We start from the raw sequence: 22,464 nt of genomic DNA on the forward strand, positions 1-22,464 counted from the left end.
AGTTCTGGGGTTTCTATTCTATTCCATTGGTCTATGTGTCTGTTTTTATGCCCATACCATGCTGTCTTGATGATGACAGCTTTGTAGTAGAGGCTAAAGTCTGGGATTGTGATGCCTCCTGCTTTGGTCTTCTTCTTCAAAATTACTTTGGCTATTCGGGGCCTTTTGTGGTTCCATATGAATTTTAGGATTGCTTGTTCTAGTTTCGAGAAGAATGCTGGTGCAATTTTGATTGGGATTGCATTGAATGTGTAGATAGCTTTGGGTAGTATTGACATTTTGACAATATTTATTCTTCCAATCCATGAGCAGGGAATATCTTTCCATTTCTTTATATCTTCTTCAATTACCTGCATAAGCTTTCTATAGTTTTCAGCATACAGATCTTTTACATCTTTGGTTAGATTTATTCCTAGGTATTTTATGCTTCTTGGTGCAATTGTGAATGGGATCAGTTTCTTCATTTGTCTTTCTGTTGCTTCATTGTTAGTGTATAAGAATGCAACTGATTTCTGCACATTGATTTTGTATCCTGCAACTTTGCTGAATTCATGTATCAGTTCTAGCAGACTTTTTGTGGAGTCTATCGGATTTTCCATGTATAATATCATGTCATCTGCAAAAAGCGAAAGCTTGACTTCATCTTTGCCAATTTTGATGCCTTAGATTTCCTTTTGTTGTCTGATTGCTGATGCTAGAACTTCCAGCACTATATTAAACAGCAGCGGTGACAGTGGGCATCCCTGTCGTGTTCCTGATCTCAGGGAATAAGCTCTCAGTTTTTCCCCATTGAGGATGATGTTAGCTGTGGGCTTTTCATAAATGGCCTTTATGATCTTTAAGTATGTTCCTTCTATCCCGACTTTCTCAAGGGTTTTTATTAAGAAAGGGTGCTGGATTTTGTCAAAGGCCTTTTCTGCATCGATTGACAGGATCATATGGTTCTTCTCTTTTTTTTTGTTAATGTGATGTATCACGTTGATCGATTTGCGAATGTTGAACCAGCCCTGCATCCCAGGCATGAATCCCACTTGATCATGGTGAATAATTCTTTTTATATGCTGTTGAATTCGATTTGCTAGTATCTTATTAAGAATTTTTGCATCCATATTCATCAGGGATATTGGCCTGTAGTTCTCTTTTTTTACTGGGTCTCTGTCTGGTTTAGGAATCAAAGTAATACTGGCTTCATAGAATGAGTCTGGAAGTTTTCCTTCCCTTTCTATTTCTTGGAATAGCTTGAGAAGGATAGGTATTATCTCTGCTTTAAATGTCTGGTAGAACTCCCCTGGGAAGCCATCTGGTCCTGGACTCTTATTTGTTGGGAGATTTTTGATAACTGATTCAATTTCTTCGCTGGTTATGGGTCTGTTCAAGCTTTCTATTTCCTCCTGATTGAGTTTTGGAAGAGTGTGGGTGTTTAGAAATTTGTCCATTTCTTCCAGGTTGTCCAATTTGCTGGCATATAATTTTTCATAGTATTCCCTGATAATTGTTTGTATCTCTGAGGGATTGGTTGTAATCATTCCATTTTCATTCATGATTTTATCTATTTGGGTCATCTCCCTTTTCTTTTTGAGAAGCCTGGCTAGAGGTTTGTCAATTTTGTTTATTTTTGCAAAAAACCAACTCTTGGTTTCGTTGATCTGCTCTACAGTTTTTTTAGATTCTATATTGTTTATTTCTGCTCTGATCTTTATTATTTCTCTTCTTCTGCTGGGTTTAGGCTGCCTTTGCTGTTCTGCTTCTATTTCCTTTAGGTGTGCTGTTAGATTTTGTATTTGGGATTTTTCTTGTTTCTTGAGATAGGCCTGGATTGCAATGTATTTTCCTCTCAGGACTGCCTTCGCTGCATCCCAGAGCGTTTGGATTGTTGTATTTTCATTTTCGTTTGTTTCCATATATGTTTTAATTTCTTCTCTAATTGCCTGGTTGACCCACTCATTCGTTAGTAGGGTGTTCTTTAACCTCCATGCTTTTGGAGGTTTTCCAGACTTTTTCCTGTGGTTGATTTCAAGCTTCCTAGCATTGTGGTCTGAAAGTATGCATGGTATAATTTCAATTCTTGTAAACTTATGAAGGGCTGTTTTGTGACCCAGTATATGATCTATCTTGGAGAATGTTCCATGTGCACTCGAGAAGAAAGTATATTCTGTTGCTTTGGGATGCAGAGTTCTAAATATATCTGTCAAGTCCATCTGATCCAATGTAGCATTCAGGGCCCTTGTTTCTTTATTGACTGTGTGTCTAGATGATCTATCCATTTCTGTAAGTGGGGTGTTAAAGTCCCCTGCAATGACCACATTCTTATCAATAAGGTTGCTTATGTTTATGAGTAATTGTTTTATATATCTGGGGGCTCGGGTATTTGGCGCATAGACATTTATAATAGTTAGCTCTTCCTGGTGGATAGACCCTGTGATTATTATATAATGCCCTTCTTCATCTCTTGTTACAGCCTTTAATTTAAAGTCTAGTTTGTCTGATATAAGTATGGCTACTCCAGCTTTCTTTTGGCTTCCAGGAGCATGATAAATAGTTCTCCATCCCCTCACTCTCAATCTAAAGGTGTCCTCAGATCTAAAATGAGTCTCTTGTAGACAGCAAATAGATGGGTCTTGTTTTTTTATCCATTCTGATACCCTATGTCTTTTGGTTGGCGCATTTAATCCATTTACCTTCAGTGTTATTATAGAAAGATATGGGTTTAGAGTCATTGTGATGTCTGTATGTTTTATGCTTGTAGTGATGTCTCTGGTACTTTGTCTCACAGGATCCCCCTTAGGATCTCTTGTAGGGCTGGTTTCGTGGTGACAAATTCCTTCAGTTTTTGTTTGTTTGGGAAGACCTTTATCTCTCCTTCTATTCTAAATGACAGACTTGCTGGATAAAGGATTCTCAGCTGCATATTTTTTCTGTTTAGCACACTGTAGATATCGTGCCAAGCCTTTCTGGCCTGCCAAGTTTCAAAGGAGAGATCAGTCACGAGTCTTATAGGTCTCCCTTTATATGTCAGGGCACGTTTATCCCTTGCTGCTTTCAGAATTTTCTCTTTATCCTTGTATTTTGCCAGTTTCACTATGATATGTCGTGCAGAAGATCGATTCAAGTTACGTCTGAAGGGAGTTCTCTGTGCCTCTTGGATTTCAATGCCTTTTTCCTTCCCCAGTTCAGGGAAGTTCTCAGCTATAATTTCTTCAAGTACCCCTTCAGCACCCTTCCCTCTCTCTTCCTCCTCTGGGATACCAATTATGCGTATATTATTTTTTTTTAGTGTATCACTTTGTTCTCTAATTTTCCCCTCATACTCCTGGATTTTTTTATCTCTCTTTCTTTCAGCTTCCTCTTTCTCCATAACTTTATCTTCTAGTTCACCTATTCTCTCCTCTGCCTCTTCAAGCCGAGCCATCGTGGATTCCATTTTGTTTTGCAATTCGTTTAAAGCGTTTTTCAACTCCTCGTGACTCTTCCTTAGTCCCTCGATCTTTGTGGCAAGAGATTCTCTGCTGTCCTGTATACTGTTTTCAAGCCCAGCAATTAATTTTATGACTATTATTCTAAATTCACTTTCTGTTATATTATTTAAATCCTTTTTGATCAGTTCATTAGCTGTTGTTATTTCCTGGAGATTCTTCTGAGGGGAATTCTTCCGTTTGGTCATTTTGGAGAGCCCCTGGCGTGGTGAGGACCTGCAGTGCACTTCCCCTGTGCTGTGGTGTATAACTGGAGTTAGTGGGCGGGGCCGCAGTCCGACCCGATGTCTGCCCCCAGCCCACTGCTGGGGCCACAGTCAGACTGGTGTGTGCCTTCTCTTCCCCTCTCCTAGGGGCGGGATTCACTGTGGGGTGGCGTGGCCAGTCTGGGCTACTTGCACACTGCCAGGCTTGTGTTGCTGGGGATCTGGCGTATTAGCTGGGGTGGGTAGGCAAGGTGCACGGGGGCTGGAGGGGCAGGCTTAGCTCGCTTCTCCTTAGGTGATCCACTTCAGGAGGAGCCCTGTGGCAGCGGGAGGGAGTCAGATCCGCTACCGGAGGTTTGGCTCCGCAGAAGCACAGAGTTGGGTGTTTGCGCGGAGCGAGCAAGTTCTCTGGCAGGAACTGGGTCCCTTTGGGATTTTGGCTGGGGGATGGGCGGGGGAGATGGCGCTGGCGCCTTTGTTCCCCGCCAAGCTGAGCTCTGCCGTCCGGGGGCTCAGCAGCTCTCCCTCCCTTTGTCCTCCAGCCTTCCCGCTTTCCGAGCAGAGCTGTTAACTTATGACCTCCCAGACGCTAAGTCGCGCTTGCTGTCGGAACACAGTCTGTCCGGCCCCTCCGCTTTTGCCAGCCAGACTCGGGGGCTCTGCTTGGCCGGCGAGCCGCCCCTCCGCCCCGGCTCCCTCCCGCCAGTCCGTGGAGCGCGCACCACCTCGCCGCCCTTCCTACCCTCTTCCGTGGGCCTCTAGTCTGCGCTTGACTACGGAGACTCCCTTCTGCTAATCCTCTGGCGGTTTTCTGGGTTCTTTAGGCAGGTGTAGGTGGAATCTAAGTGATCGGCAGGACGCGCTGTGAGCCCTGCGTCCTCCTACGCCGCCATCTTCCGGAACCCCCTATCCTCTCACTTTCAAGCTGCGAGTGTCTTTGGGTCTAAAATGGTCTTTTGTAGGCAGCATATAGATGGATCTTGTTGGTCTTTTTCATCCATTTTGTCACCCTGTCTCTTTTGATTGGAGCATTTAGTCCATTTATATTCAAAGTAATTTTGATAGATACATACTTAGTGCCATTTTATTACTTGTTTTGTGATTGTATCTGAAGAGTCTCTCTGTTCCTTTCTTGTCTTTCTTTTTTTTCATGGTTTGCTGATTTTCTTTAGTGATATATTGGATTTCTTTCTCCTTATTCTTCCATATTTATTAGTGACTTTTGATTTGTGCTTACCATTAGGTTTGCATATAACATTTTCTGCAAATAACAATCTATATTATGTTGATGGTCATTTAAGTTTGAACCAAATCTTTTCCCCTCTCTTCACATTTTAGGTATATTTTATTATATTCCATATTCTTTTCTATAAGTTCCTTGACTTATTTTTTACAGAAATATTCATGTGTACTGCTTTTGTGTTTCCTACCTCAGTACTATCTCTTATGGTCTCTCCTTTCCACACAAAGGGTCCCCTTTAAATATTTCTTGCAGAACTGGTTTAGTGGTCATGAACTCCTTTGGTTTTTGTTTGTCTCGGAAACTCCTTATCTTTCTTACTATTCTGAATGATAGCCTTGCTGAATAGAGTATTACTGGCTGTAAATTTTTCCCATTCAACGCTTTGAATATATCATGCCACTCCCTTCTGGCTTGCAATGTTTCTGTTGAAAAAATCTCCTGCTAGTGTTATCAGTTTTCACCTGTATGTTAATGACTTATTTTGTCCTGCTGCTTTTAAGATTTTTTTCTTTATCATTATATTTTGCCAATTTAATTACAATATGTCTTGGTGTGGATCTGCTTTTTAAAATTTTGCTGGGGGTTCTCTTTGCCTCCTGCATCTGGGTATCTGTTTCTTTCCCCTAATGGGGGGGGGGGGGTTGTCAACTATTATTTCTTCAAATACATTTTCTGCCCCATTTTCTGTCTCCTCTTCTTCTGGGACTCCTATAATACAAATGTCATTACATTTGAGGGAGTCACTTAATTCTCCTTCTATTCTTTTGCATAATTCTTATCTCTCTCTTCTGTTCCACTGACTTCTTTCCATTACTGTGGTCTTCTTGGTCATTAAATCATTCCTCTGCTTCTTCCAGCTGGCCATTCCATTCCATCAAGTGTGTTTCTCATTTTATTTATTATGCCATTTCTCTCTGCTATGTTATTCCTTATCTCTGTGTTAAGGGTCTCACTGATGTCTTCCATTTTTTTCTCACACCCAAGGAGTATCTTTATTATTATTGCTTTAAGTTCTCTATCATGCATGTTACTTAGATCTGTGGCTATGGTCTTGTCCTGTTCTTTTATTTCAGATAAACTCTATATCCTCATTTTGTCTGCTGTGTTAAGGTCAGCTGTGTCTCTTCTGCTCTTGAAAATAGTAACTTTATAAAGAAGACATCCTGGAGCCCCTGCAGCGCGGTGTCCCCCGTTCACCAGAACCTGGCACTTCAGGAAAATATCCTATGCGTGTTGCTTACCTCCTGCTATTGTATCTAGAGTCACTTTTCCTTTCAGTGCAGTCATCTGCACTGACTCTCTGACTGTTGTGGGCTGTGCTTGCTCTCTGTGGTGTTAGTGGGACCCAGGCAGGCAGTGTTAGTGGGACCCAGGCAGGCCAGCTCTAAGGGGGCAGCAGTATTAGCAAAATTCTCACTAGTCCACTAGTCCTATGCTATATCCCTCAAAGCACTATGACAGCTAAGGTATGCATGGAGACTGGCACAGCCGGACCTAGCATGTGAAGGTGGCTGGGGTATGTGGTTGGACATAGTGTGGTGGCTGGGCAGGGGCAGCCATGCACCTGGCTGCTGGGTGTACCACACATATGTGGCTGAGCACGGTGTGCTATGGTTGCTGGGGGCACTCAGCTGGGTTCTACAGGCAAGGTAGCCTTGGCATAGCATGAAATGGTGGCTGGAAGTACATGCCTGAGTGAGATATGCAAGGTGGTCGGAGGCACACAGCTAGGTGCAGTGTAGGGACAGTGGTGGACTGCACAGTGCCCTGCAGCAGCTGTGTACTGAGCGTCTGATCAGAAAGCATGTGCAGCTTTAACAAAACTTGCTCTGACCCAGAGCCAAAGCTAGCAGGCCTGGAATGGGCCAGTCCTCATGTGAACTTGGGTGCATGGTACATGGCTAATGGGTTAGGTAGCAAGTGTCTGTACAGCCCTGCCTCTCACAGGCAACTCTGTGCTTATGCTAGGGGGGTAGGGGAGGAAAATGGCACCTGCTAGTTCCCTCATTTTCAGAGAAGCCCCTAAACATGCTCCAAAATTAGTATGACAAGATCTGCCTCCTGTTTGCTCCCATCATTGTGTGAACTGCTATTTTTATGCTGCCTCTCCACACAAGTTGCAGTCTCTTTAAGGGCAGCAACCCAGCTATCACTCACCCAAGGTTCACTCAGTGCTGACTCAGCAGACTTTTAAACTCCAGGCTCCAAGTACCACTGGTTTTATAAATTCACAGAAATCAGCCTCTCTGGTTTTTAAACCAAATGTTATGGGGATTAGTCTTCCCTGAGTGAACAACACACTCTTTAAACCAATGGGTCAAAGAAGAAATTATAATGAAATTAGACAATACTTGAGATGAGTGGAAATGAAAACACATAACAATAAATTTGGAATGCAGCAAAGTAGTACTAAGAGGGAAATTTACAGTTGTAAACACCTTCATTCAAAAAAAGGAAAGATCTCAGGTGGATAATCTAATCTTTCATGGTAAGAACTAAAAAAAAAAAAAAAAAAAAAAAAGCAGCAAACTAAACCTAAAGCAAGCAGAGGAAAGGAAATAATAAAGATGAGAATGGATATAATGAAACAAATAACAGAAAAAAATAATAGAAAAAAAAACAACCAAAAGTTTATTCTAAAAAAAGAGCAATAAAATTGATAAACCTTTAGCTAAACTGACCAAGAAAAGTAGGGACATTACTACTGACTTTACTGAATTTAAAAAGATTATAACATATAGGTAAACCTCATTTTATTGCATTTTACTTGATTGAATTTCTTTGATACTGCATTTTTTACAAATTGAAGGTTTGTGGAAACCCTGAATCGAGCAAGACTATCAGCACCATTTTTCCAACAGTATTTTCTCACTTCAGGTCTCTGTGTCACACCTTGGTAATTCTCACAATATTTCAAGCTTTTACATTAATGTTTATTATATTTGTTATAGTAATCTGTGATCAATGATTGTGACCTGCTAAAAGCCCAAATGATGGTGGCATTTTTTAGCAATATTTTTCAATTAATGTATACTTTTTTTTAGACATAATGCTATTGCACACTTAATAGACTACAGTGTAATGCAAACATAATTTTCCATGCACTGGGAAACCAAAAAATGCATTTGACTTGCTTTATTATGATATTTGATTTATTGCAGTGATCTGGAACTGAACCTACAATATCTACAAGATATGCTTGTAATCCTTTGAAAAAAATCTTACTTAAATAACCTAAAGCTGTCAAATTCCTAAAAAGACACAAACTACTGAAACTGACTGAAGAAATAAAAATCTGAATATATCTATTTGATTAAAGAGTTGAATTTTTCATTATAAGATTAAAAAAATCCTAGGGATATAATACAGAATATGAAGACTATAGCTAACACTGCTGTATGATATACACAAAAATTGTTAGGAGAGTAAATTCTAAGAGTTCTCATCACAAGGAGGAAATTTTTCTTCCTTTATTAAACTTTTCTTCTTTCTTTTGTTTTTATTGTATCTATAAGAGAAAATAAATATTAGCTGAACCTACTGTGGTAATCTTTTCACAATACATGTAAGTCAAACCATCATGCTGTGTGCCCTAAACTTATACAGCAATGTGCCAATTATTTCCCAATAAAACTGAGGGAAAGGTTTAAAAAAAAAACAACAACAAAGATTGTATTAGTAATTAAACCACTTCCTATATAGAAAAGACCACTCCTCATAACATATATAAAAATAATGGATCTTCCTAACTGGAAGAAATAAAATTATAAAACACTAAAAGAAAGCAGAGGTACATATCTTCATGACTTTGGATTAGGCAATGGTTTGTTAGATATAACCCTAAAAGCACAAGGAAAAAAAGAAACAAACAGATAAATTGGACTTCATCACAATAAAAACCTTTTGTGTTTCAAAGGACACCATCAAGAAAAGCAAAAAGAAAATCCACAGAATACAAGAAAGTGTTTACTAATCACATATCTGATGAGGGACTAGTATCTGGACTATATGAAGAACTTTATAGTTCAATAAGACAAATAAGCCAGTTAAAAAAACAGGTAAAGTGTAGTGTATACCATTCGTAAGTATACATCCAAGAGAACTTAAAACATATGTCCACACAAAAACTCATACACAAATGTTCATAGCATCATTATTCATATAACCAAAAATTGGAAAAAACAAAATGTCCATCAGTCAATTAACAGATAAATTATGGTACAGCTTAGAAAATGGAATATTATTCAGCCATATATAAAATGTAATGAAGTATTAAAACATGTTGCCACATGGATGAATCTTTAAATCATTATGCTAAGACACAAAAGACCACACGTTGAATAATTCCATTTATACAAGATGTCCAGAATAGGCAAGTCCATACAGTCAGAAAGTAGGATTATCAGTTGCCAGGGATTGGAGGGAGGTGTAGGGTGCAATGTGAGGAGAAATGGTGGCTGCTAATCGGTGTGAGGTTATCTGAGGGTGAGGAAAATGTCCTGGAATTTGATGGTGGCAGTGGTTGTACAACTTTGTGAATATATTAAAAAACACTGAATTATACAAAAATATGAAATTTATGGTAGTGATTTCCATATCTTAATTTAAAAAATCTAAGCCATTCTCTCTCTCTCTCCTTCTCCCTCTTCTTACCTCCTTCTTTTTCCTCCTCCTCTTCCTCTCTCTCTCTCTCTCTCTCTCTCTCTGTCTCTGTCTCTCTCTCTCTCTCTCTCTCTCTCCTTCTCTCTCTCTCATGATTTCATTTCTTCAGTGTAATGGGGAATGTAGTAATTTTACCCATGTTGAGATTAATAAGGAAAATAGGTACTTTACTCTGATTTTTAAAAGCTAAGACTTATTTGTTCTATTTATAATCATTCCAAATTATCACATTGATAATTACTTTCATTTAAGATGAATACTTAATAAAAACTAGGAAGGATCTATCTAGGGACTTAAATATTTTTATTATCAGGTTGACACAAAATGCATGTAACAATTTCCATTCATAGTGATGGATCAGGTTTCCTAAATTTCTCAGCCACTGGAGATTTCCTCACTGTCTTCTCCATTTGTTTTCCCCCTTCTCCCACCTCACTGTGTCTGAGCCCAAACCATCCTTCCAACCCAGATGAGTGCCACAATTCACTTAGGTCTACTTTGAAGCCATAGGAAGAAAAAGCCTTTCTTTGAGGCAGAAGAGTCCTGAGAAGACCCTCAAAACTAGATTATCTCAGCCCTCACTGACAAGATAACCATGTGACTTACTTAAAGGCTCAATTCCTCATATGTCACTCACAGGCATCACAGCATGATGCCATGAAACACTCAAATCTTTTGACTAACCCCAAGACCCAGATACACTGTCCCCTCAACAGGGGACACTAAACTAATACACTGGTATCCTTGTTATAATGTAAAATTTCACATTACCAATCTAAGTTTATGGTTTGATAACATGTCGGCTAGTAGACAACCTGGTCAAATCCTCTCAGCCATAAAAAGAACAGATCCATCCTATGGGCTGCTGAGTTTCTGAGCTCACTTAGAACAATGACATTTCTTAACCACCTGCTCAACATGAAGGTGCTGCTGAACTATTTCTTGCGACGCAATCATCCAGTTGCCAGGCATATACTATGGGTCACCGCGGGCCAACTGTTACTGCTTTTGATTGGAATTTCTACAAGGGTCACTTTCTTCCTTGTATTTGCTCAACTTGTTCCATCTGGATGAAATTTTTAATCTCATCCCCAACCTTTGGAATCATACTCTTTTGTCAAAGTCCATGGCAAATGCTGCCTCCTCCAAGAGGCATTTCCCCTGCCTTTTCAATTGGATGTGATCTCTTCCACCTCTTCCTCTTCTTCCTCCTGTTCCTCCTCTTCTCCTCTTCCTCCTCCTTTTCTTCCATTTCCTTACCCCCTCCTACTTCTATCTCTCTTTCATTTTGACATTGATAGCAGTTCCTCTGTACCTTGATTATGGAAGTGATCATATTTGGCTTTATAACTTTGTAAACTTGCCTGCCTTTGCATCAGACTATAAGAGCTCTAAAGATCTGTGTCTAAATTAGCTGTGGAGCCCTCATTCCACCTCTTGTAAATCAGTATAGACCCATCTCCCTTCCAGAATGAGAGACCAATGAAAGCAGTGACTTAGTATTTTTGTTCACCACCTTACACCCAGCCCCTAAACCACTACCTGCATTTGTTGTACAAATGCCATAATGCATGACTTAATTAATACATGAATGATATAATTGAAATGAATTACTTCCTAGAAATCAGAGTACCTGAGAAACAAATTAGGAAGTTTTGGAGATCTCTGTCCAGTTCACAATGACTCCATCCTTCCTCTAAGCACTATACCTCCAGCCACTCCAGTATAAAACATGTGGCCCCTGTCCTCTTGGTCATAATCTCTAGGTTAGAAAAGAAAGCTAAGCGAACCTGGGCCAATCAAACTCTTCATCAGGGAATCTAGAAATCAAAATAGCCTTTTCTCTCTGTGTTTCTGTAAGTGAGATTCTACAAATCAAATCATCTCTATTCTGCTGTGAACAGAAAAAAGATGAGAAAATGTTGTATGGAGAAGCATGAGGCTGTGAGTAGAGAATGAAGGGTGTGTGGAAAACAGGAACATGCCCTTTGTCAGGATGTCTTTCTTTTTCCTGAGTCTGCCCCCTGCCCAGGACCCATCATCCCCTGCAGTCTGCCAGTGAACCCAGTATGATTCCAATAATCCTTTATTTTGCTTAAGACTGAACAAGTAGGTTGCTTTATTGGTAGCTAAAAATACTTAAACAAAGACAATAAAATTGCTCAACAATAGGACACCAAGGGTCAGTGAGAACACTGGCAATTTCAAAATCATAATCAGGGAAATAATTATAGAAAAATTTCCAGAACTGAAACCTAATCAAACATATTGTGAGAGAGCTTAGGGAGACATCCTGAACTAATCATCAAAGGAGACCTAGAAAACTGCTAATGAAGTTATAAATTGTAAGTCCAAAGACAACATTTTGAAGCTGGCTCACTGACTCATAGTTTCCTCATCAATTACAATTATGAAATCCTAAAGTTCAGAAGAGCAAAACTTTTTATTGTAAGTTTTATGTCAAAATTTAATAAAATCTGAGTTGAACTGAAATGAGGCAATTTGTGGTCTTAATTTATCCCACCTTGTATAAATATTCATGTTTCACTCCAGAAATACCAATTCTTAGATGACAAGGTACTGGCCCCGAATCTCTTGGGGGTGTTATATTATATATAATTCAGTATGTGCACTGAATTATCTTTGTAACATACAAAGATATCAGAATTTTGAAACATATCTTATACCAAGAATTTCCTGTAGGGACTGTAGACCTGTGTGTAACAAATGAGCAGACTAGAGTTAATTCTAGCATATGTTGTGAGATAAAGATCCTTGCACTTAGGGGAACTATCTATTTGCCAGATGCACATAAAAGGACAGGTACCTTTTCTTTCTTCATTATTGTAGCACTTCTTGCACCCTTGGGATACTCAAAGCTCTCCTGTCTCTCACTTGAAGCCTGTGGCAGTAGCCAGCTCTATGTGGATGTGCCCTCATACAGATGCACTCTGATATAGTCTGTTTTGAACCCATGCACCTACTTCTCAACTGTAGCTTTTCTGTTGCTTGACCTTTGTGCATGTACCAGCTGTATACATTTGCAAGATAGCATTCAATGGGGAGGAACTTGGACCAATGGGTTATGGGACCCAATAGGTAAATGCCTCCACTCTCCCACACAACCCCACAGACAGACCTGAGACATATTTCATACTTTTCCTAAGACAATCCTATGGGATAGAGCAACCAGTGGCCCACATTGGTAGACAGATGATGATGCAGCCTTGTTTGGGCTCACTCTCTTCACAACTCTGCTTCCATGTTTCCACAGTGTAGTGTTTTTCACATTTGCCTGACATTACTCTGTTTCCCTATCCTTCACTTCTCTTCCCAGGAATCATACTCCCCAGTGAAAATCTCACACACAAGCCTTTGCTCCAGGCTTTGCTCTTTACAGAATCCAAGTTAAGTCAGCCACATCTAAAATTCTTAAAATAATTAAGTTGGAATTATACTAATCAATAAGAAGTTTGTTCGTACATTATGTAATCCTATATCTTATATCCATTAATGTGTCAGGCATTTATACAAGGCACTGAAGAGAGAAAAATTTAGCAGACGTGGACCACGCCCTTGGGTCTAGCTTGGGCAAAGAGGATAACCCGGGGGCAGAGACACAAACAAATGATTAGAATAACATGTGAGTTCTAGATCTAAGGCTTCTACAAGGCATTGTGGAACTCCAGGGGTGGGAGTCTAACCATGTCAAACACTAGAGGATGTGGAAAAGTCGGAAATCCCATGTACTGCTGTGAGAGCACAAAGTGCTACAGCCAATCTAGAAAATGGTGCAGCAGTTTCTTTTAAAGCTGAATATACACTCACCATATGACCCAGCAGTCCCACACTTAGGTAATTTACCCAAGAGAAGTGAAAACTTAAGTGGACACAAGGTCATGTACATGAATATTTGGAGTAGTCTACTCACAATCACCACAATCACCAAAAACTGGAAATAATCCAAATGTCCTTCAATGGGTGAATGGATAAACAAACTATATCCATACCATGGAAGACTAGTCAGCAACAAAAAGAATGAACTACTGTACACACAGCAACTTGGATGAATTTGAAAGGCTTTATACTGTGTGAGAGAAGCAAATCTCAAAGTTTGCATATACTCTGACTACATATGTATGACATTCTCCAAAAGACAAAATTATAGTGATAGGAAACAGATCAGGAGTTGCTGGGATTAAGACAGGTGGTGACTACAAAAGGGTAACTTTGAAGTATTTTTGGGTGATGAAACTGTTCTGCATTCCAATTGTAGTGGTGGTTACATAAATATGCATCTTTGTTAAAATTCATAAAACTTCATATCAAAAGGAAAAATCAGTCTTTCTTTGTGATAACTTAAAAAATAAAATGAGGGGCACGTGGATGGCTCAGTTGCTTAAGCATCCAACTTGATTTCAGCTTAGGTCATGGTCTCAATGGTTCCATGAGATCAAGCCCCGCATCGGGCTATGTGCTGACAGAACCAGCTTGGGATTCTCTCTCCATCTCTCTCTCTCTCTCTCTCTGCCCCTCCCCCCTTCTCTCTCTCTTTCTATCTCAAAATAATTAAATAAAAACCTTTAAAAAATTAAAATTAAAATAAAAAAGAAAATGAGAGTCAATGTTGTGTTTAGGATATGATGTTTAAATGAAGGAATATGTTATATGATGCTGTTTTATTACATGGCATGATCTGATATATGATACCACACTTTAATTATGTGATGTCACATTGTACACAGTGATATATGACACCACTTTATCAAATGACATCACGCTGTTTTATATGATGTTGTTTTTCATGATGCACATTGTGTGATGTGACATCACTTCATGTTATATGACATAATATTTTATACTCAATTTACACAGCACATCACATTCAAAACAGTAATTCACTAAAAATAAATGGTCCCCTCTCTACTGGCTGAAGCCCTGGGAAGGTCATGTATCAATTTTGCTCCTGTTCCCATCAGTAGAGTTACTGTAATTCTAAGGATACTGTACTCCATTTAAAATATACACTAATCGAAATTTTCTCCCAGTCAACCTAAGTCTTCTGTCATGATGAAAGCAAATATAGGAGTTATGTATTCCAGGATCCCCAGATAAAATCATTTGTTCAATCCTAACAAAACACAAGACTTAAAAGCAAAAAAGAAGCCCCTCAATCATAGATACAACAACCACACAAAAAGAGATGTGACATCTTAGTAAAAAGTATGGACTTCTCAGGCTAAAAGGTTTCATGGTAATCAAGATTTTTAAAAGTCCATACAGTTAAAGATGTGATTTTAAATTTTAAAAATATTGTTATTTATACAATGATCACTACCAAATGCTAACAAAATTGTATGCAAACTCCCATATATTTTTTACTCTCTCAAATGCATGCTGTGTTCTTTTAAAGTATGATCCCAAATAAAATTAGAAACAAAATATTCTATAAACACCCAAGAATTAAAAAAAAAATTTTTTAAAAACAAACACCCAAGAATTATTTAATGGAACTCCTCTGCCCACAAACACCAGCATTATTGTATTTGCTTAATTGCCAGTGATGACCATCTTTTAACGTTAAAATTATATTATGTATGCAGTGTAATTCAAAATAACTACATTACAACAATAATTTCTAAATGTAATACACCAAATACAATTAAAATTCATGACATTTTTACCAGTATAGCTTTGGCATTCTTCATTATTACATCAGGATTCTATGTGGATTGACTCTCAGGTGTGGACAAAGAACACTTGTCAACTTGGAACTTAGCCCAGGCTGCCTGGCAAATTGGTTTTCAAATTATTTAAGGAAATAAATTCTCAGAGGCTGTAAACACATGATATAAAGTTGAACATCCAGTCAAAAGCATGTACATCATGTTCTATGTGTAAGACTCTAGCAATGTGTCTTTCTACACATGACAGAAAAGGGAAATTAAGTTATAATCTAAAGATTTCTAGTGGTAGCCTAGAACCGAAGGAGCAATGTCATGGTGTGAATAACTGAAGCTTGCTCACATTATCCAACTAATTTACAAAGTTAGAGGCTTTACTTTCTACAGAAGTTATCTTCTTCAAATGTTGCAGTAAATCAAATTTTTATGAAAAAAATATTTAAAATATCTTAACAGAGCTTACTTTGAAGGAAATCCATAAATAAAGTTTTTGGTTAAAGAACACACTCCTTGACAGGACTTCAAATTTATCTTTCTCATAAATCTATAATTCATGTGAAGTACATTTTGTTTTTTGGTTTTTTTTAAATATGAAATTTACTGTCAAATTGGTTTCCATATAACACCCAGTATTCATCCCAACAGGTGCCCTCCTCAATACCCATCACCCCCCCTCCCTCCCACACCCCATCAACCCTCAGTTTGTCCTCAGTTTTTAAGAGTCTCTTTAGCTCCTCCCTCCTTAAACTTTCTTTTTTTCTTCTTCCTCTCCCCCATGGTCTTCTGGTAAGTTTCTCAGGATCCACATAAGAGTGAAAACATATGTATCTGTCTTTCTCTCTATGACTTATTTCACTTAACATAACACTCTCCAGTTCTATCCACGTTGCTACAAAAGGTCAGATTTCATTCTTTCTCATTGCCAAGTAGTATTCCATTGTGTATATAAACCACAATTTCTTTATCCATTCATCAGTTGATGGACATTTAGGCTCTTTCCATAATTTGGCTATTATTGAAAGTGTTACTATAAACATTGGGGTACAAGTGCCCCGATGCTTCAAAATGCCTGTATCCCGTGGGTAAATTCCTAGCAGTGCTACTGCTGGGTCATAGGGTAGATCTATTTTTAATTTTTGAGGAACATCCGCACTGTTTTCCAGAGTGGCTGCACCAATTTGCATTCCCACCAACAGTGCAAGAGGGTTCCCGTTTCTCCACATCCTCTCCAGCATCTATAGTCTCCTGATTTGTTCATTTTAGCCACTCTGACTGGCATGAGGTGGTATCTGAGTGTGGTTTTGATTTGCATTTCCCTGATGAGGAGTGACATTGAGCATCTTTTCATGTGCTTGTTTTTATTAGAGAAGTGTCTATTCATGTTTTCTGCCCATTTCTTCACTGGATTATTTGTTTTTTGGGTGTGGAGTTTGGTGAGTTCTTTATAGATTTTGGATACTAGCCCTTTGTCCGATATGTCATTTGCAAATATCTTTTCCCATTCCGTTGGTTGCCTTTTAGTTTCCTTGATTGTTTCCTTTGCAACGCAGAAGATTTTTATCTTCATGAGGTCCCAATAGTTCATTTTTGCTTTTAATTCCCTTGCCTTTGGGGATGTGTCAAGTAAGAAATTGCTGTGGCTGAGGTCAGAGAGGTCTTTTCCTGCTTTCTCCTCTAGGGTTTTGATGGTTTCCTGTCTCGCATTCAGGTCCTCTACCCATTTTGAGTTTATTTTTGTGAATGGTGTAAGAAAGTAGTCTAGTTTCATCCTTCGGCATGTTGCTGTCCAGTTCTGCTAGTACCATTTGTTAGAGACTGTCTTCTTTTCCATTGGATGTTCTTTCCTGCTTTGTCAAAGATTACTTGGCCATACTTTTGTGGGTCCAATTCTGGGGTTTCGATTCTATTCCATTGGTCTATGTGTCTGTTTTTGTGCCAATACCATGATGTCTTGATGACTGCAACTTTGTAGTAGAGGCTAAAGTCTGGGATTGTGATGCTTCCTGCTTTGGTCTTCTTCAAAATTACTTTGGGTATTTGGGGTCTTTTCTGGTTCCATACAAATTTTAGGATTGCTTGTTCCAGCTTCGAGAAGAATGCTGGTGCAATTTTGATTGGGATTGCATTGAATGTGTAGATAGCTTCGGGTAATATTGACATTTTAACAATATTTATTCTTCCAATCCATGAGCACGGAATGTTTTTCCATTTCTTTGTAGATTCTTCAATTTCCTTCATAAGCTTTCTATAGTTTTCAGCATACAGATCTTTTACATGTTTGGTTAGGTTTGTTCAGAGGTATTTTATGCTTCTTGGTGCAATTGCAAATGGGATCAGTTTCTTTATTTGTCTTTCTGTTGCTTCTTTATTAGTGTAGAAGAATGCAAATGATTTCTGTACATTGATTTTGTATCTTGCGACTTTGCTGAATTCATGTATCAGTTCTAGCAGATTTTTGGTGGAGGCTATTGGATGTTCCATGTATAATATCATGTCATCTGCAAAAAGTGAAAGCTTGACTTCATCTTTGCCAATTTTGATGCCTTTGATTTCCTTTTGTTGTCTGATTGCTGATGCTAGAACTTCCAACACTATGTTAAACAAAAGCGGTGAGAGTGGACATCCCTGTCGTGTTCCTGATCTCAGGGAAAAAGCTCTCAGTTTTTCCCCATTGAGGATGATATTAGCTGTGGGCTTTTCATAAATGGCTTTTATGATGTTTAAGTATGTTCCTTCTATCCCGACTTTCTCGAGGGTTTTATTAAAAAAGGATGCTGAATTTTGTCAAATGCTTTTTCTGCATCAATTGACAGGATCATATGGTTCTTATCTTTTCTTTTATTAATGTGAATTATCACGTTGATTGATTTGTGAATATTGAGCAAGCCCTGCATCCCAGGAATGAATCCCACTTGATCATGGTGAATAATTCTTTTTATAAGCTGTTGAATTCGATTTGCTAGTATCTTATTGAGAATTTTTGCATCCATATTCATCAAGAACATTGGCCTGTAGTTCTCTTTTTTTACTGGGGCTCTGTCTGGTTTAGGAATCAAAGTAACTCTGGCTTCATAGAATGAGTCTGGAAGTTTTCCTTCCCTTTCTATTATTTGGAATAGCTTCAGAATGATAGGTATTATCTCTGCTTTCAATGTCTGGTAGAATTCCCCAAGGAAGCCATCTGGTCCTGGACTGTTATTTGTTGGGAGATTTTTGATAACTGATTCAATTTCTTCACTGGTTATGGGTCTGTTCAAGTTTTCTATTTCCTCCTGATTGAGTTTTGGAAGTGTGTGGGTGTTTAGGAATGTGTCCATTTCTTCCAGGTTGTCCAGTTTGTTGGAATATAATTTTTCATTATATTCCCTGACAATTGCTTGTATTTCTGAGGGGTTGGTTGTACTAATTCTATTTTCATTCATGATTTTATCTATTTGGGTGGGTCCTCTCCCTTTTCTTTTTGAGAAGCCTGGCTAGAGGTTTGTCAATTTTGTTTATTTTTTCAAAAAAACAACTCTTGATTTCATTGATCTGCTCTACTGTGTTTTTAGATTCTGTATTGTTTATTTCTGATCTGATCTTTATTATTTCTCTTATTCTGCTGGGTTTAGGGTGTCTTTGCTGTTCTGCTTCTATTTCCTTTAAGTGTGCTGTTAGATTTTGTATTTGGGATTTTTCTTGTTTCTTGAGATAGGCTGGATTGCAATGTATCTTCCTCTCAGGACTGCTATTGCTGCATCCCAAAGCATTTGGACTGTTGTATTTTCATTTTCATTTGTTTCCATATTTTTTTTAAATTTCTTCTCTGATTGCCTGGTTGACCCACTCATTCTTTAGTAGGGTGTTCTTTAACCTCCATGCTTTTGGAGGTTTTCCAGACTTTTTCCTGTGGTTGATTTCAAGCTTCATAGCATTGTGGTCTGAATGTGTGCATGGTATGATCTCAATTCTTTTATACTTATGAAGGGCTGTTTTGTGACCCAGTCAGTATGTGATCTTTCTTGGAGAATGTTCCATGTGCACTCGAGAAGAAAGTATATTCTGTTGCTTTGGGATGCAGAGTTCTAAATACATCTGTCAAGTCCATCTGATCCAATGTATCATTCAGGGCCCTTGTTTCTTTATTGATCCTGTGACTAAATGATCTATCCATTACTGTAAGTGGAGTATTAAAGTCCCCTGCAATTACCACATTCTTATCAGGAAGTTTGCTTATGTTTGTAATTGTTTTAAATATTTGGGGGCTCCTGTATTTGGCACATAGACATTTATAATTGTTAGCTCTTCTTAATGAATAGACCCTGTAATTATTATATAATGCCCTTCTTCATCCCTTGTTACAGCCTTTAATTTAAAGTCTAGTTTGTCTGATATAAGTATGGCTACTCCAGCTTTCCTTTGACTTCCAGTAGCATGATAGATAGTTCTCCACTTTCAATCTGAAGGTGTCTTCAGGTCTAAAATGAGTCTCTTATAGACAGCAAATAGATGGGTCTTGTTTTTTATCCATTCTGATACCCTATGTCTTTTGGTTGGAGCATTTAGTCCATTTGCATTCAGTGTTATTATAGAAAGATATGGGTTTAGAGTCATTGTGATGTCTGTAGATTTCATGCTTGTAGTGATGCCTGTGGTACTTTGTGGTCCTTGCAACATTTCACTCACAGAATCCCCCCTAGGATGTCTTGTAGGGCTGGTTTAGTGGTGATGAATTCCTTCAGTTGTTGTTTGTTTGGGAAGACCTTTATCTCTCCTTCTATTCTAAATGACAGACTTGCTGCATAAAGGATTCTCGGCTGCATATTTTTCCTATTCAACACATTGAAGATTTCCTGCCATTCCTTTCTGGCCTGCCAAGTTTCAGTAGATCGGTCTGCCACTAGTCTTATCAGTCTCCCTTTATATGTTAGAGCATGTTTATCCCTAGCTGCTTTCAGAATTTTCTCTTTATCCTTGTATTTTGCCAGTTTCACTATGATATGTTGTGCAGAAGATCATTTCAAGTTATGTCTGAAGGGAGTTCTCTGTGACTCTTGGATTTCAATGCCTTTTTCCTTCCCCAGATCAGGAGAGTTCTCAGCCATGATTTGTTCAAGTACACCTTCAGCCCTTCTCTCTCTCTCTCTTCCTCTTCTGGAATTCCTATTATATGGATATTGTTGCATTTGATTGCACCACTTGGTTCCCTAATTCTCCCCCTCATACTCCTGGATTTTTTTATCTCTCTTTCTCAGCTTCCTCTTTTTCCATAATTTTATCTTCTAATTCACTTATTCTCTCCTCTGCCTCTTCAATCCGAGCTGTGGTCACCTCCATTTTATTTTGCACCTCATTTATATCATTTTTATGATACTATTTCTTAGTCCCTTGATCTCTGTAGCAAGAGATTCTCTGCTGTCCTCTATACTCTTTTCAAGCCCAGCAATTAATATTATGACTATTATTCTAAATTCGTGTTCCGTTATATTGCTTAAATCGTTTTGGATCCATTCGTTAGCTGTCGCTACTTCCTGGAGTTTCTTTTGAGGAGAATTCTTCCATTTCATCATTGTGGATAGTCCCTGGGGTGGCACAAAACTGCAGGGCACTTCCCCTGTGCTGTCTGGAGTAACTTGTGTTGGTCAGCAGGGCCATAGTCACACTGATGTCTGTCACCAGCCCACTGCTGGGCCACAGTCAGACTGGTGTGTACCTTAACTTCTCATCTCCTAGGGGCAGGACTCACTGTGGAGTGGTGTGGCCCCTGTCTGGGCCTCTTGCACACTGCCAGGCTTGTGGTGTTGCTTTGATGGGATCTGGCATATTAGCTGTGGTGGATCCACAAGGTGCACAGGGGTGGGAGGGGCAGGATCAGCTCGGTTTGCCTTTGGTGGTTCCCTGCAGGAGGGGCCCTGCAGCACCAGGAGAGAGGCCAACCCGTGCCCATTCGGTGAACAGGTTCCCTTTGGGTTTTTGGCTGGGGGATGGAGAGGGAGATGGCACTGGTTCACACCTTTGTTCCCTGTTGAGCTGAGCTCTGTCTTCCAGGGTTCAACACCTCTCCCTCCTGGTGTCCTCTTGCCCTCCTGCTCTCCAAGCAGAGCTGTTGACTTATAACATTCCAGATTTAAGTCCCCCTGGCTGTCAGAATTCATGCAGTCCAGACCCTTCACTTTTGCAAGCCAGACTTGGGGATTCCACCTTGCCGGGTGGGCTGCCCCTCCACCACCCCAGCTCCCTCTTGTCAGTCCATGTAGCACGCACCACCTCTCTACCCTTCCTACCCTCTTCCGTGGGCCTCTTGTCTATGCTTGGCTCCAGAGAGTCTGTTCTGCCAGTCTTCTAGCATTGTTCTGGGTTATCTAGGCAGGTGTGGGTGGAATCTAAGTGATCAGCAGGACAAGGTGAGCCCAGTGTCCTCCTACGCCACCTTCTTCTAAAGTTCCCTACCATGAAGTACATTTTGGAAGTGGTTTGGGTTTTGTTTTGTTTTGTTTTAAGTAATAACACCAATAGAGAGAACTGTTAAATCAGAAAAGAAAAAAAAAACCTAAGGAATGTGGAAAATATTGATGAAGAGTGGAAAGATGCCAGAGTTAACAAGATATCTTGTGAGCTCAATTTTCAAGACAGTCATGTCTCAAGTGGGAACAGGCCCTACAACCTTGACACTGGGCTTGAGAAATGGAAAGGGAGAGTCACAGCACTGTGAAAGCAAGCAACATACGGGAAAGGGTAGGAGAACAGGTTCTGCTGTGTAGGGAAAACAGAGGCACCATAGGGAACAGGGGGTTGTATAGACCTTTTGCACTCCTCTGGCCCTTTCAGTGCTCATCTAATCCTCATGTCAAGTTGCACAAACTGTAGGACTCTGACCTTGTTGATGTGACCTCCCATCTCTTCTGAAGTGCTTCTCAAGCAACAGTTTAAAGATCTGGTTATCAAGTATGAGAGAGATGATAATATCTACTCCATATTTCTTCTAATGTTAAACCCTGGAGGGGCCAAGGACCCATGCACTAAGACACTAGGGGCTGGAGAGGAATCTATCTCTCTCTCTCTCTCTCTCTCTCTCTCTCTCTCTCTCTCTCTCCCTCTCCCTCTCCCTCTCCCTCTCCCTCTCCCTTTCTTCCAGAAAACAAAAGGAAAGGTAGTGGATAAAGGTTTCCTTTTTTCCATCAAAGATGGCCACCCTCCATCTCACCCTCATGACCAAT

The 22,464-nt window shown here is 39.4% G+C and overlaps 1 protein-coding gene across 1 annotated transcript in view; it reads right to left on the bottom strand.

The window, feature by feature from the left end:
• The window catches only part of OCA2 (OCA2 melanosomal transmembrane protein), a 516,689-nt gene that overhangs the window by 281,106 nt on the left and 213,119 nt on the right, over positions 1 to 22,464 (bottom strand). The window lies entirely within an intron of this gene.

This window comes from Panthera pardus, unplaced genomic scaffold (genome assembly GCF_024362965.1).
Source record: "Panthera pardus isolate Hobbes unplaced genomic scaffold, ASM2436296v1 HiC_scaffold_24, whole genome shotgun sequence".
Taxonomy (NCBI): Eukaryota; Metazoa; Chordata; class Mammalia; order Carnivora; family Felidae; genus Panthera; species Panthera pardus.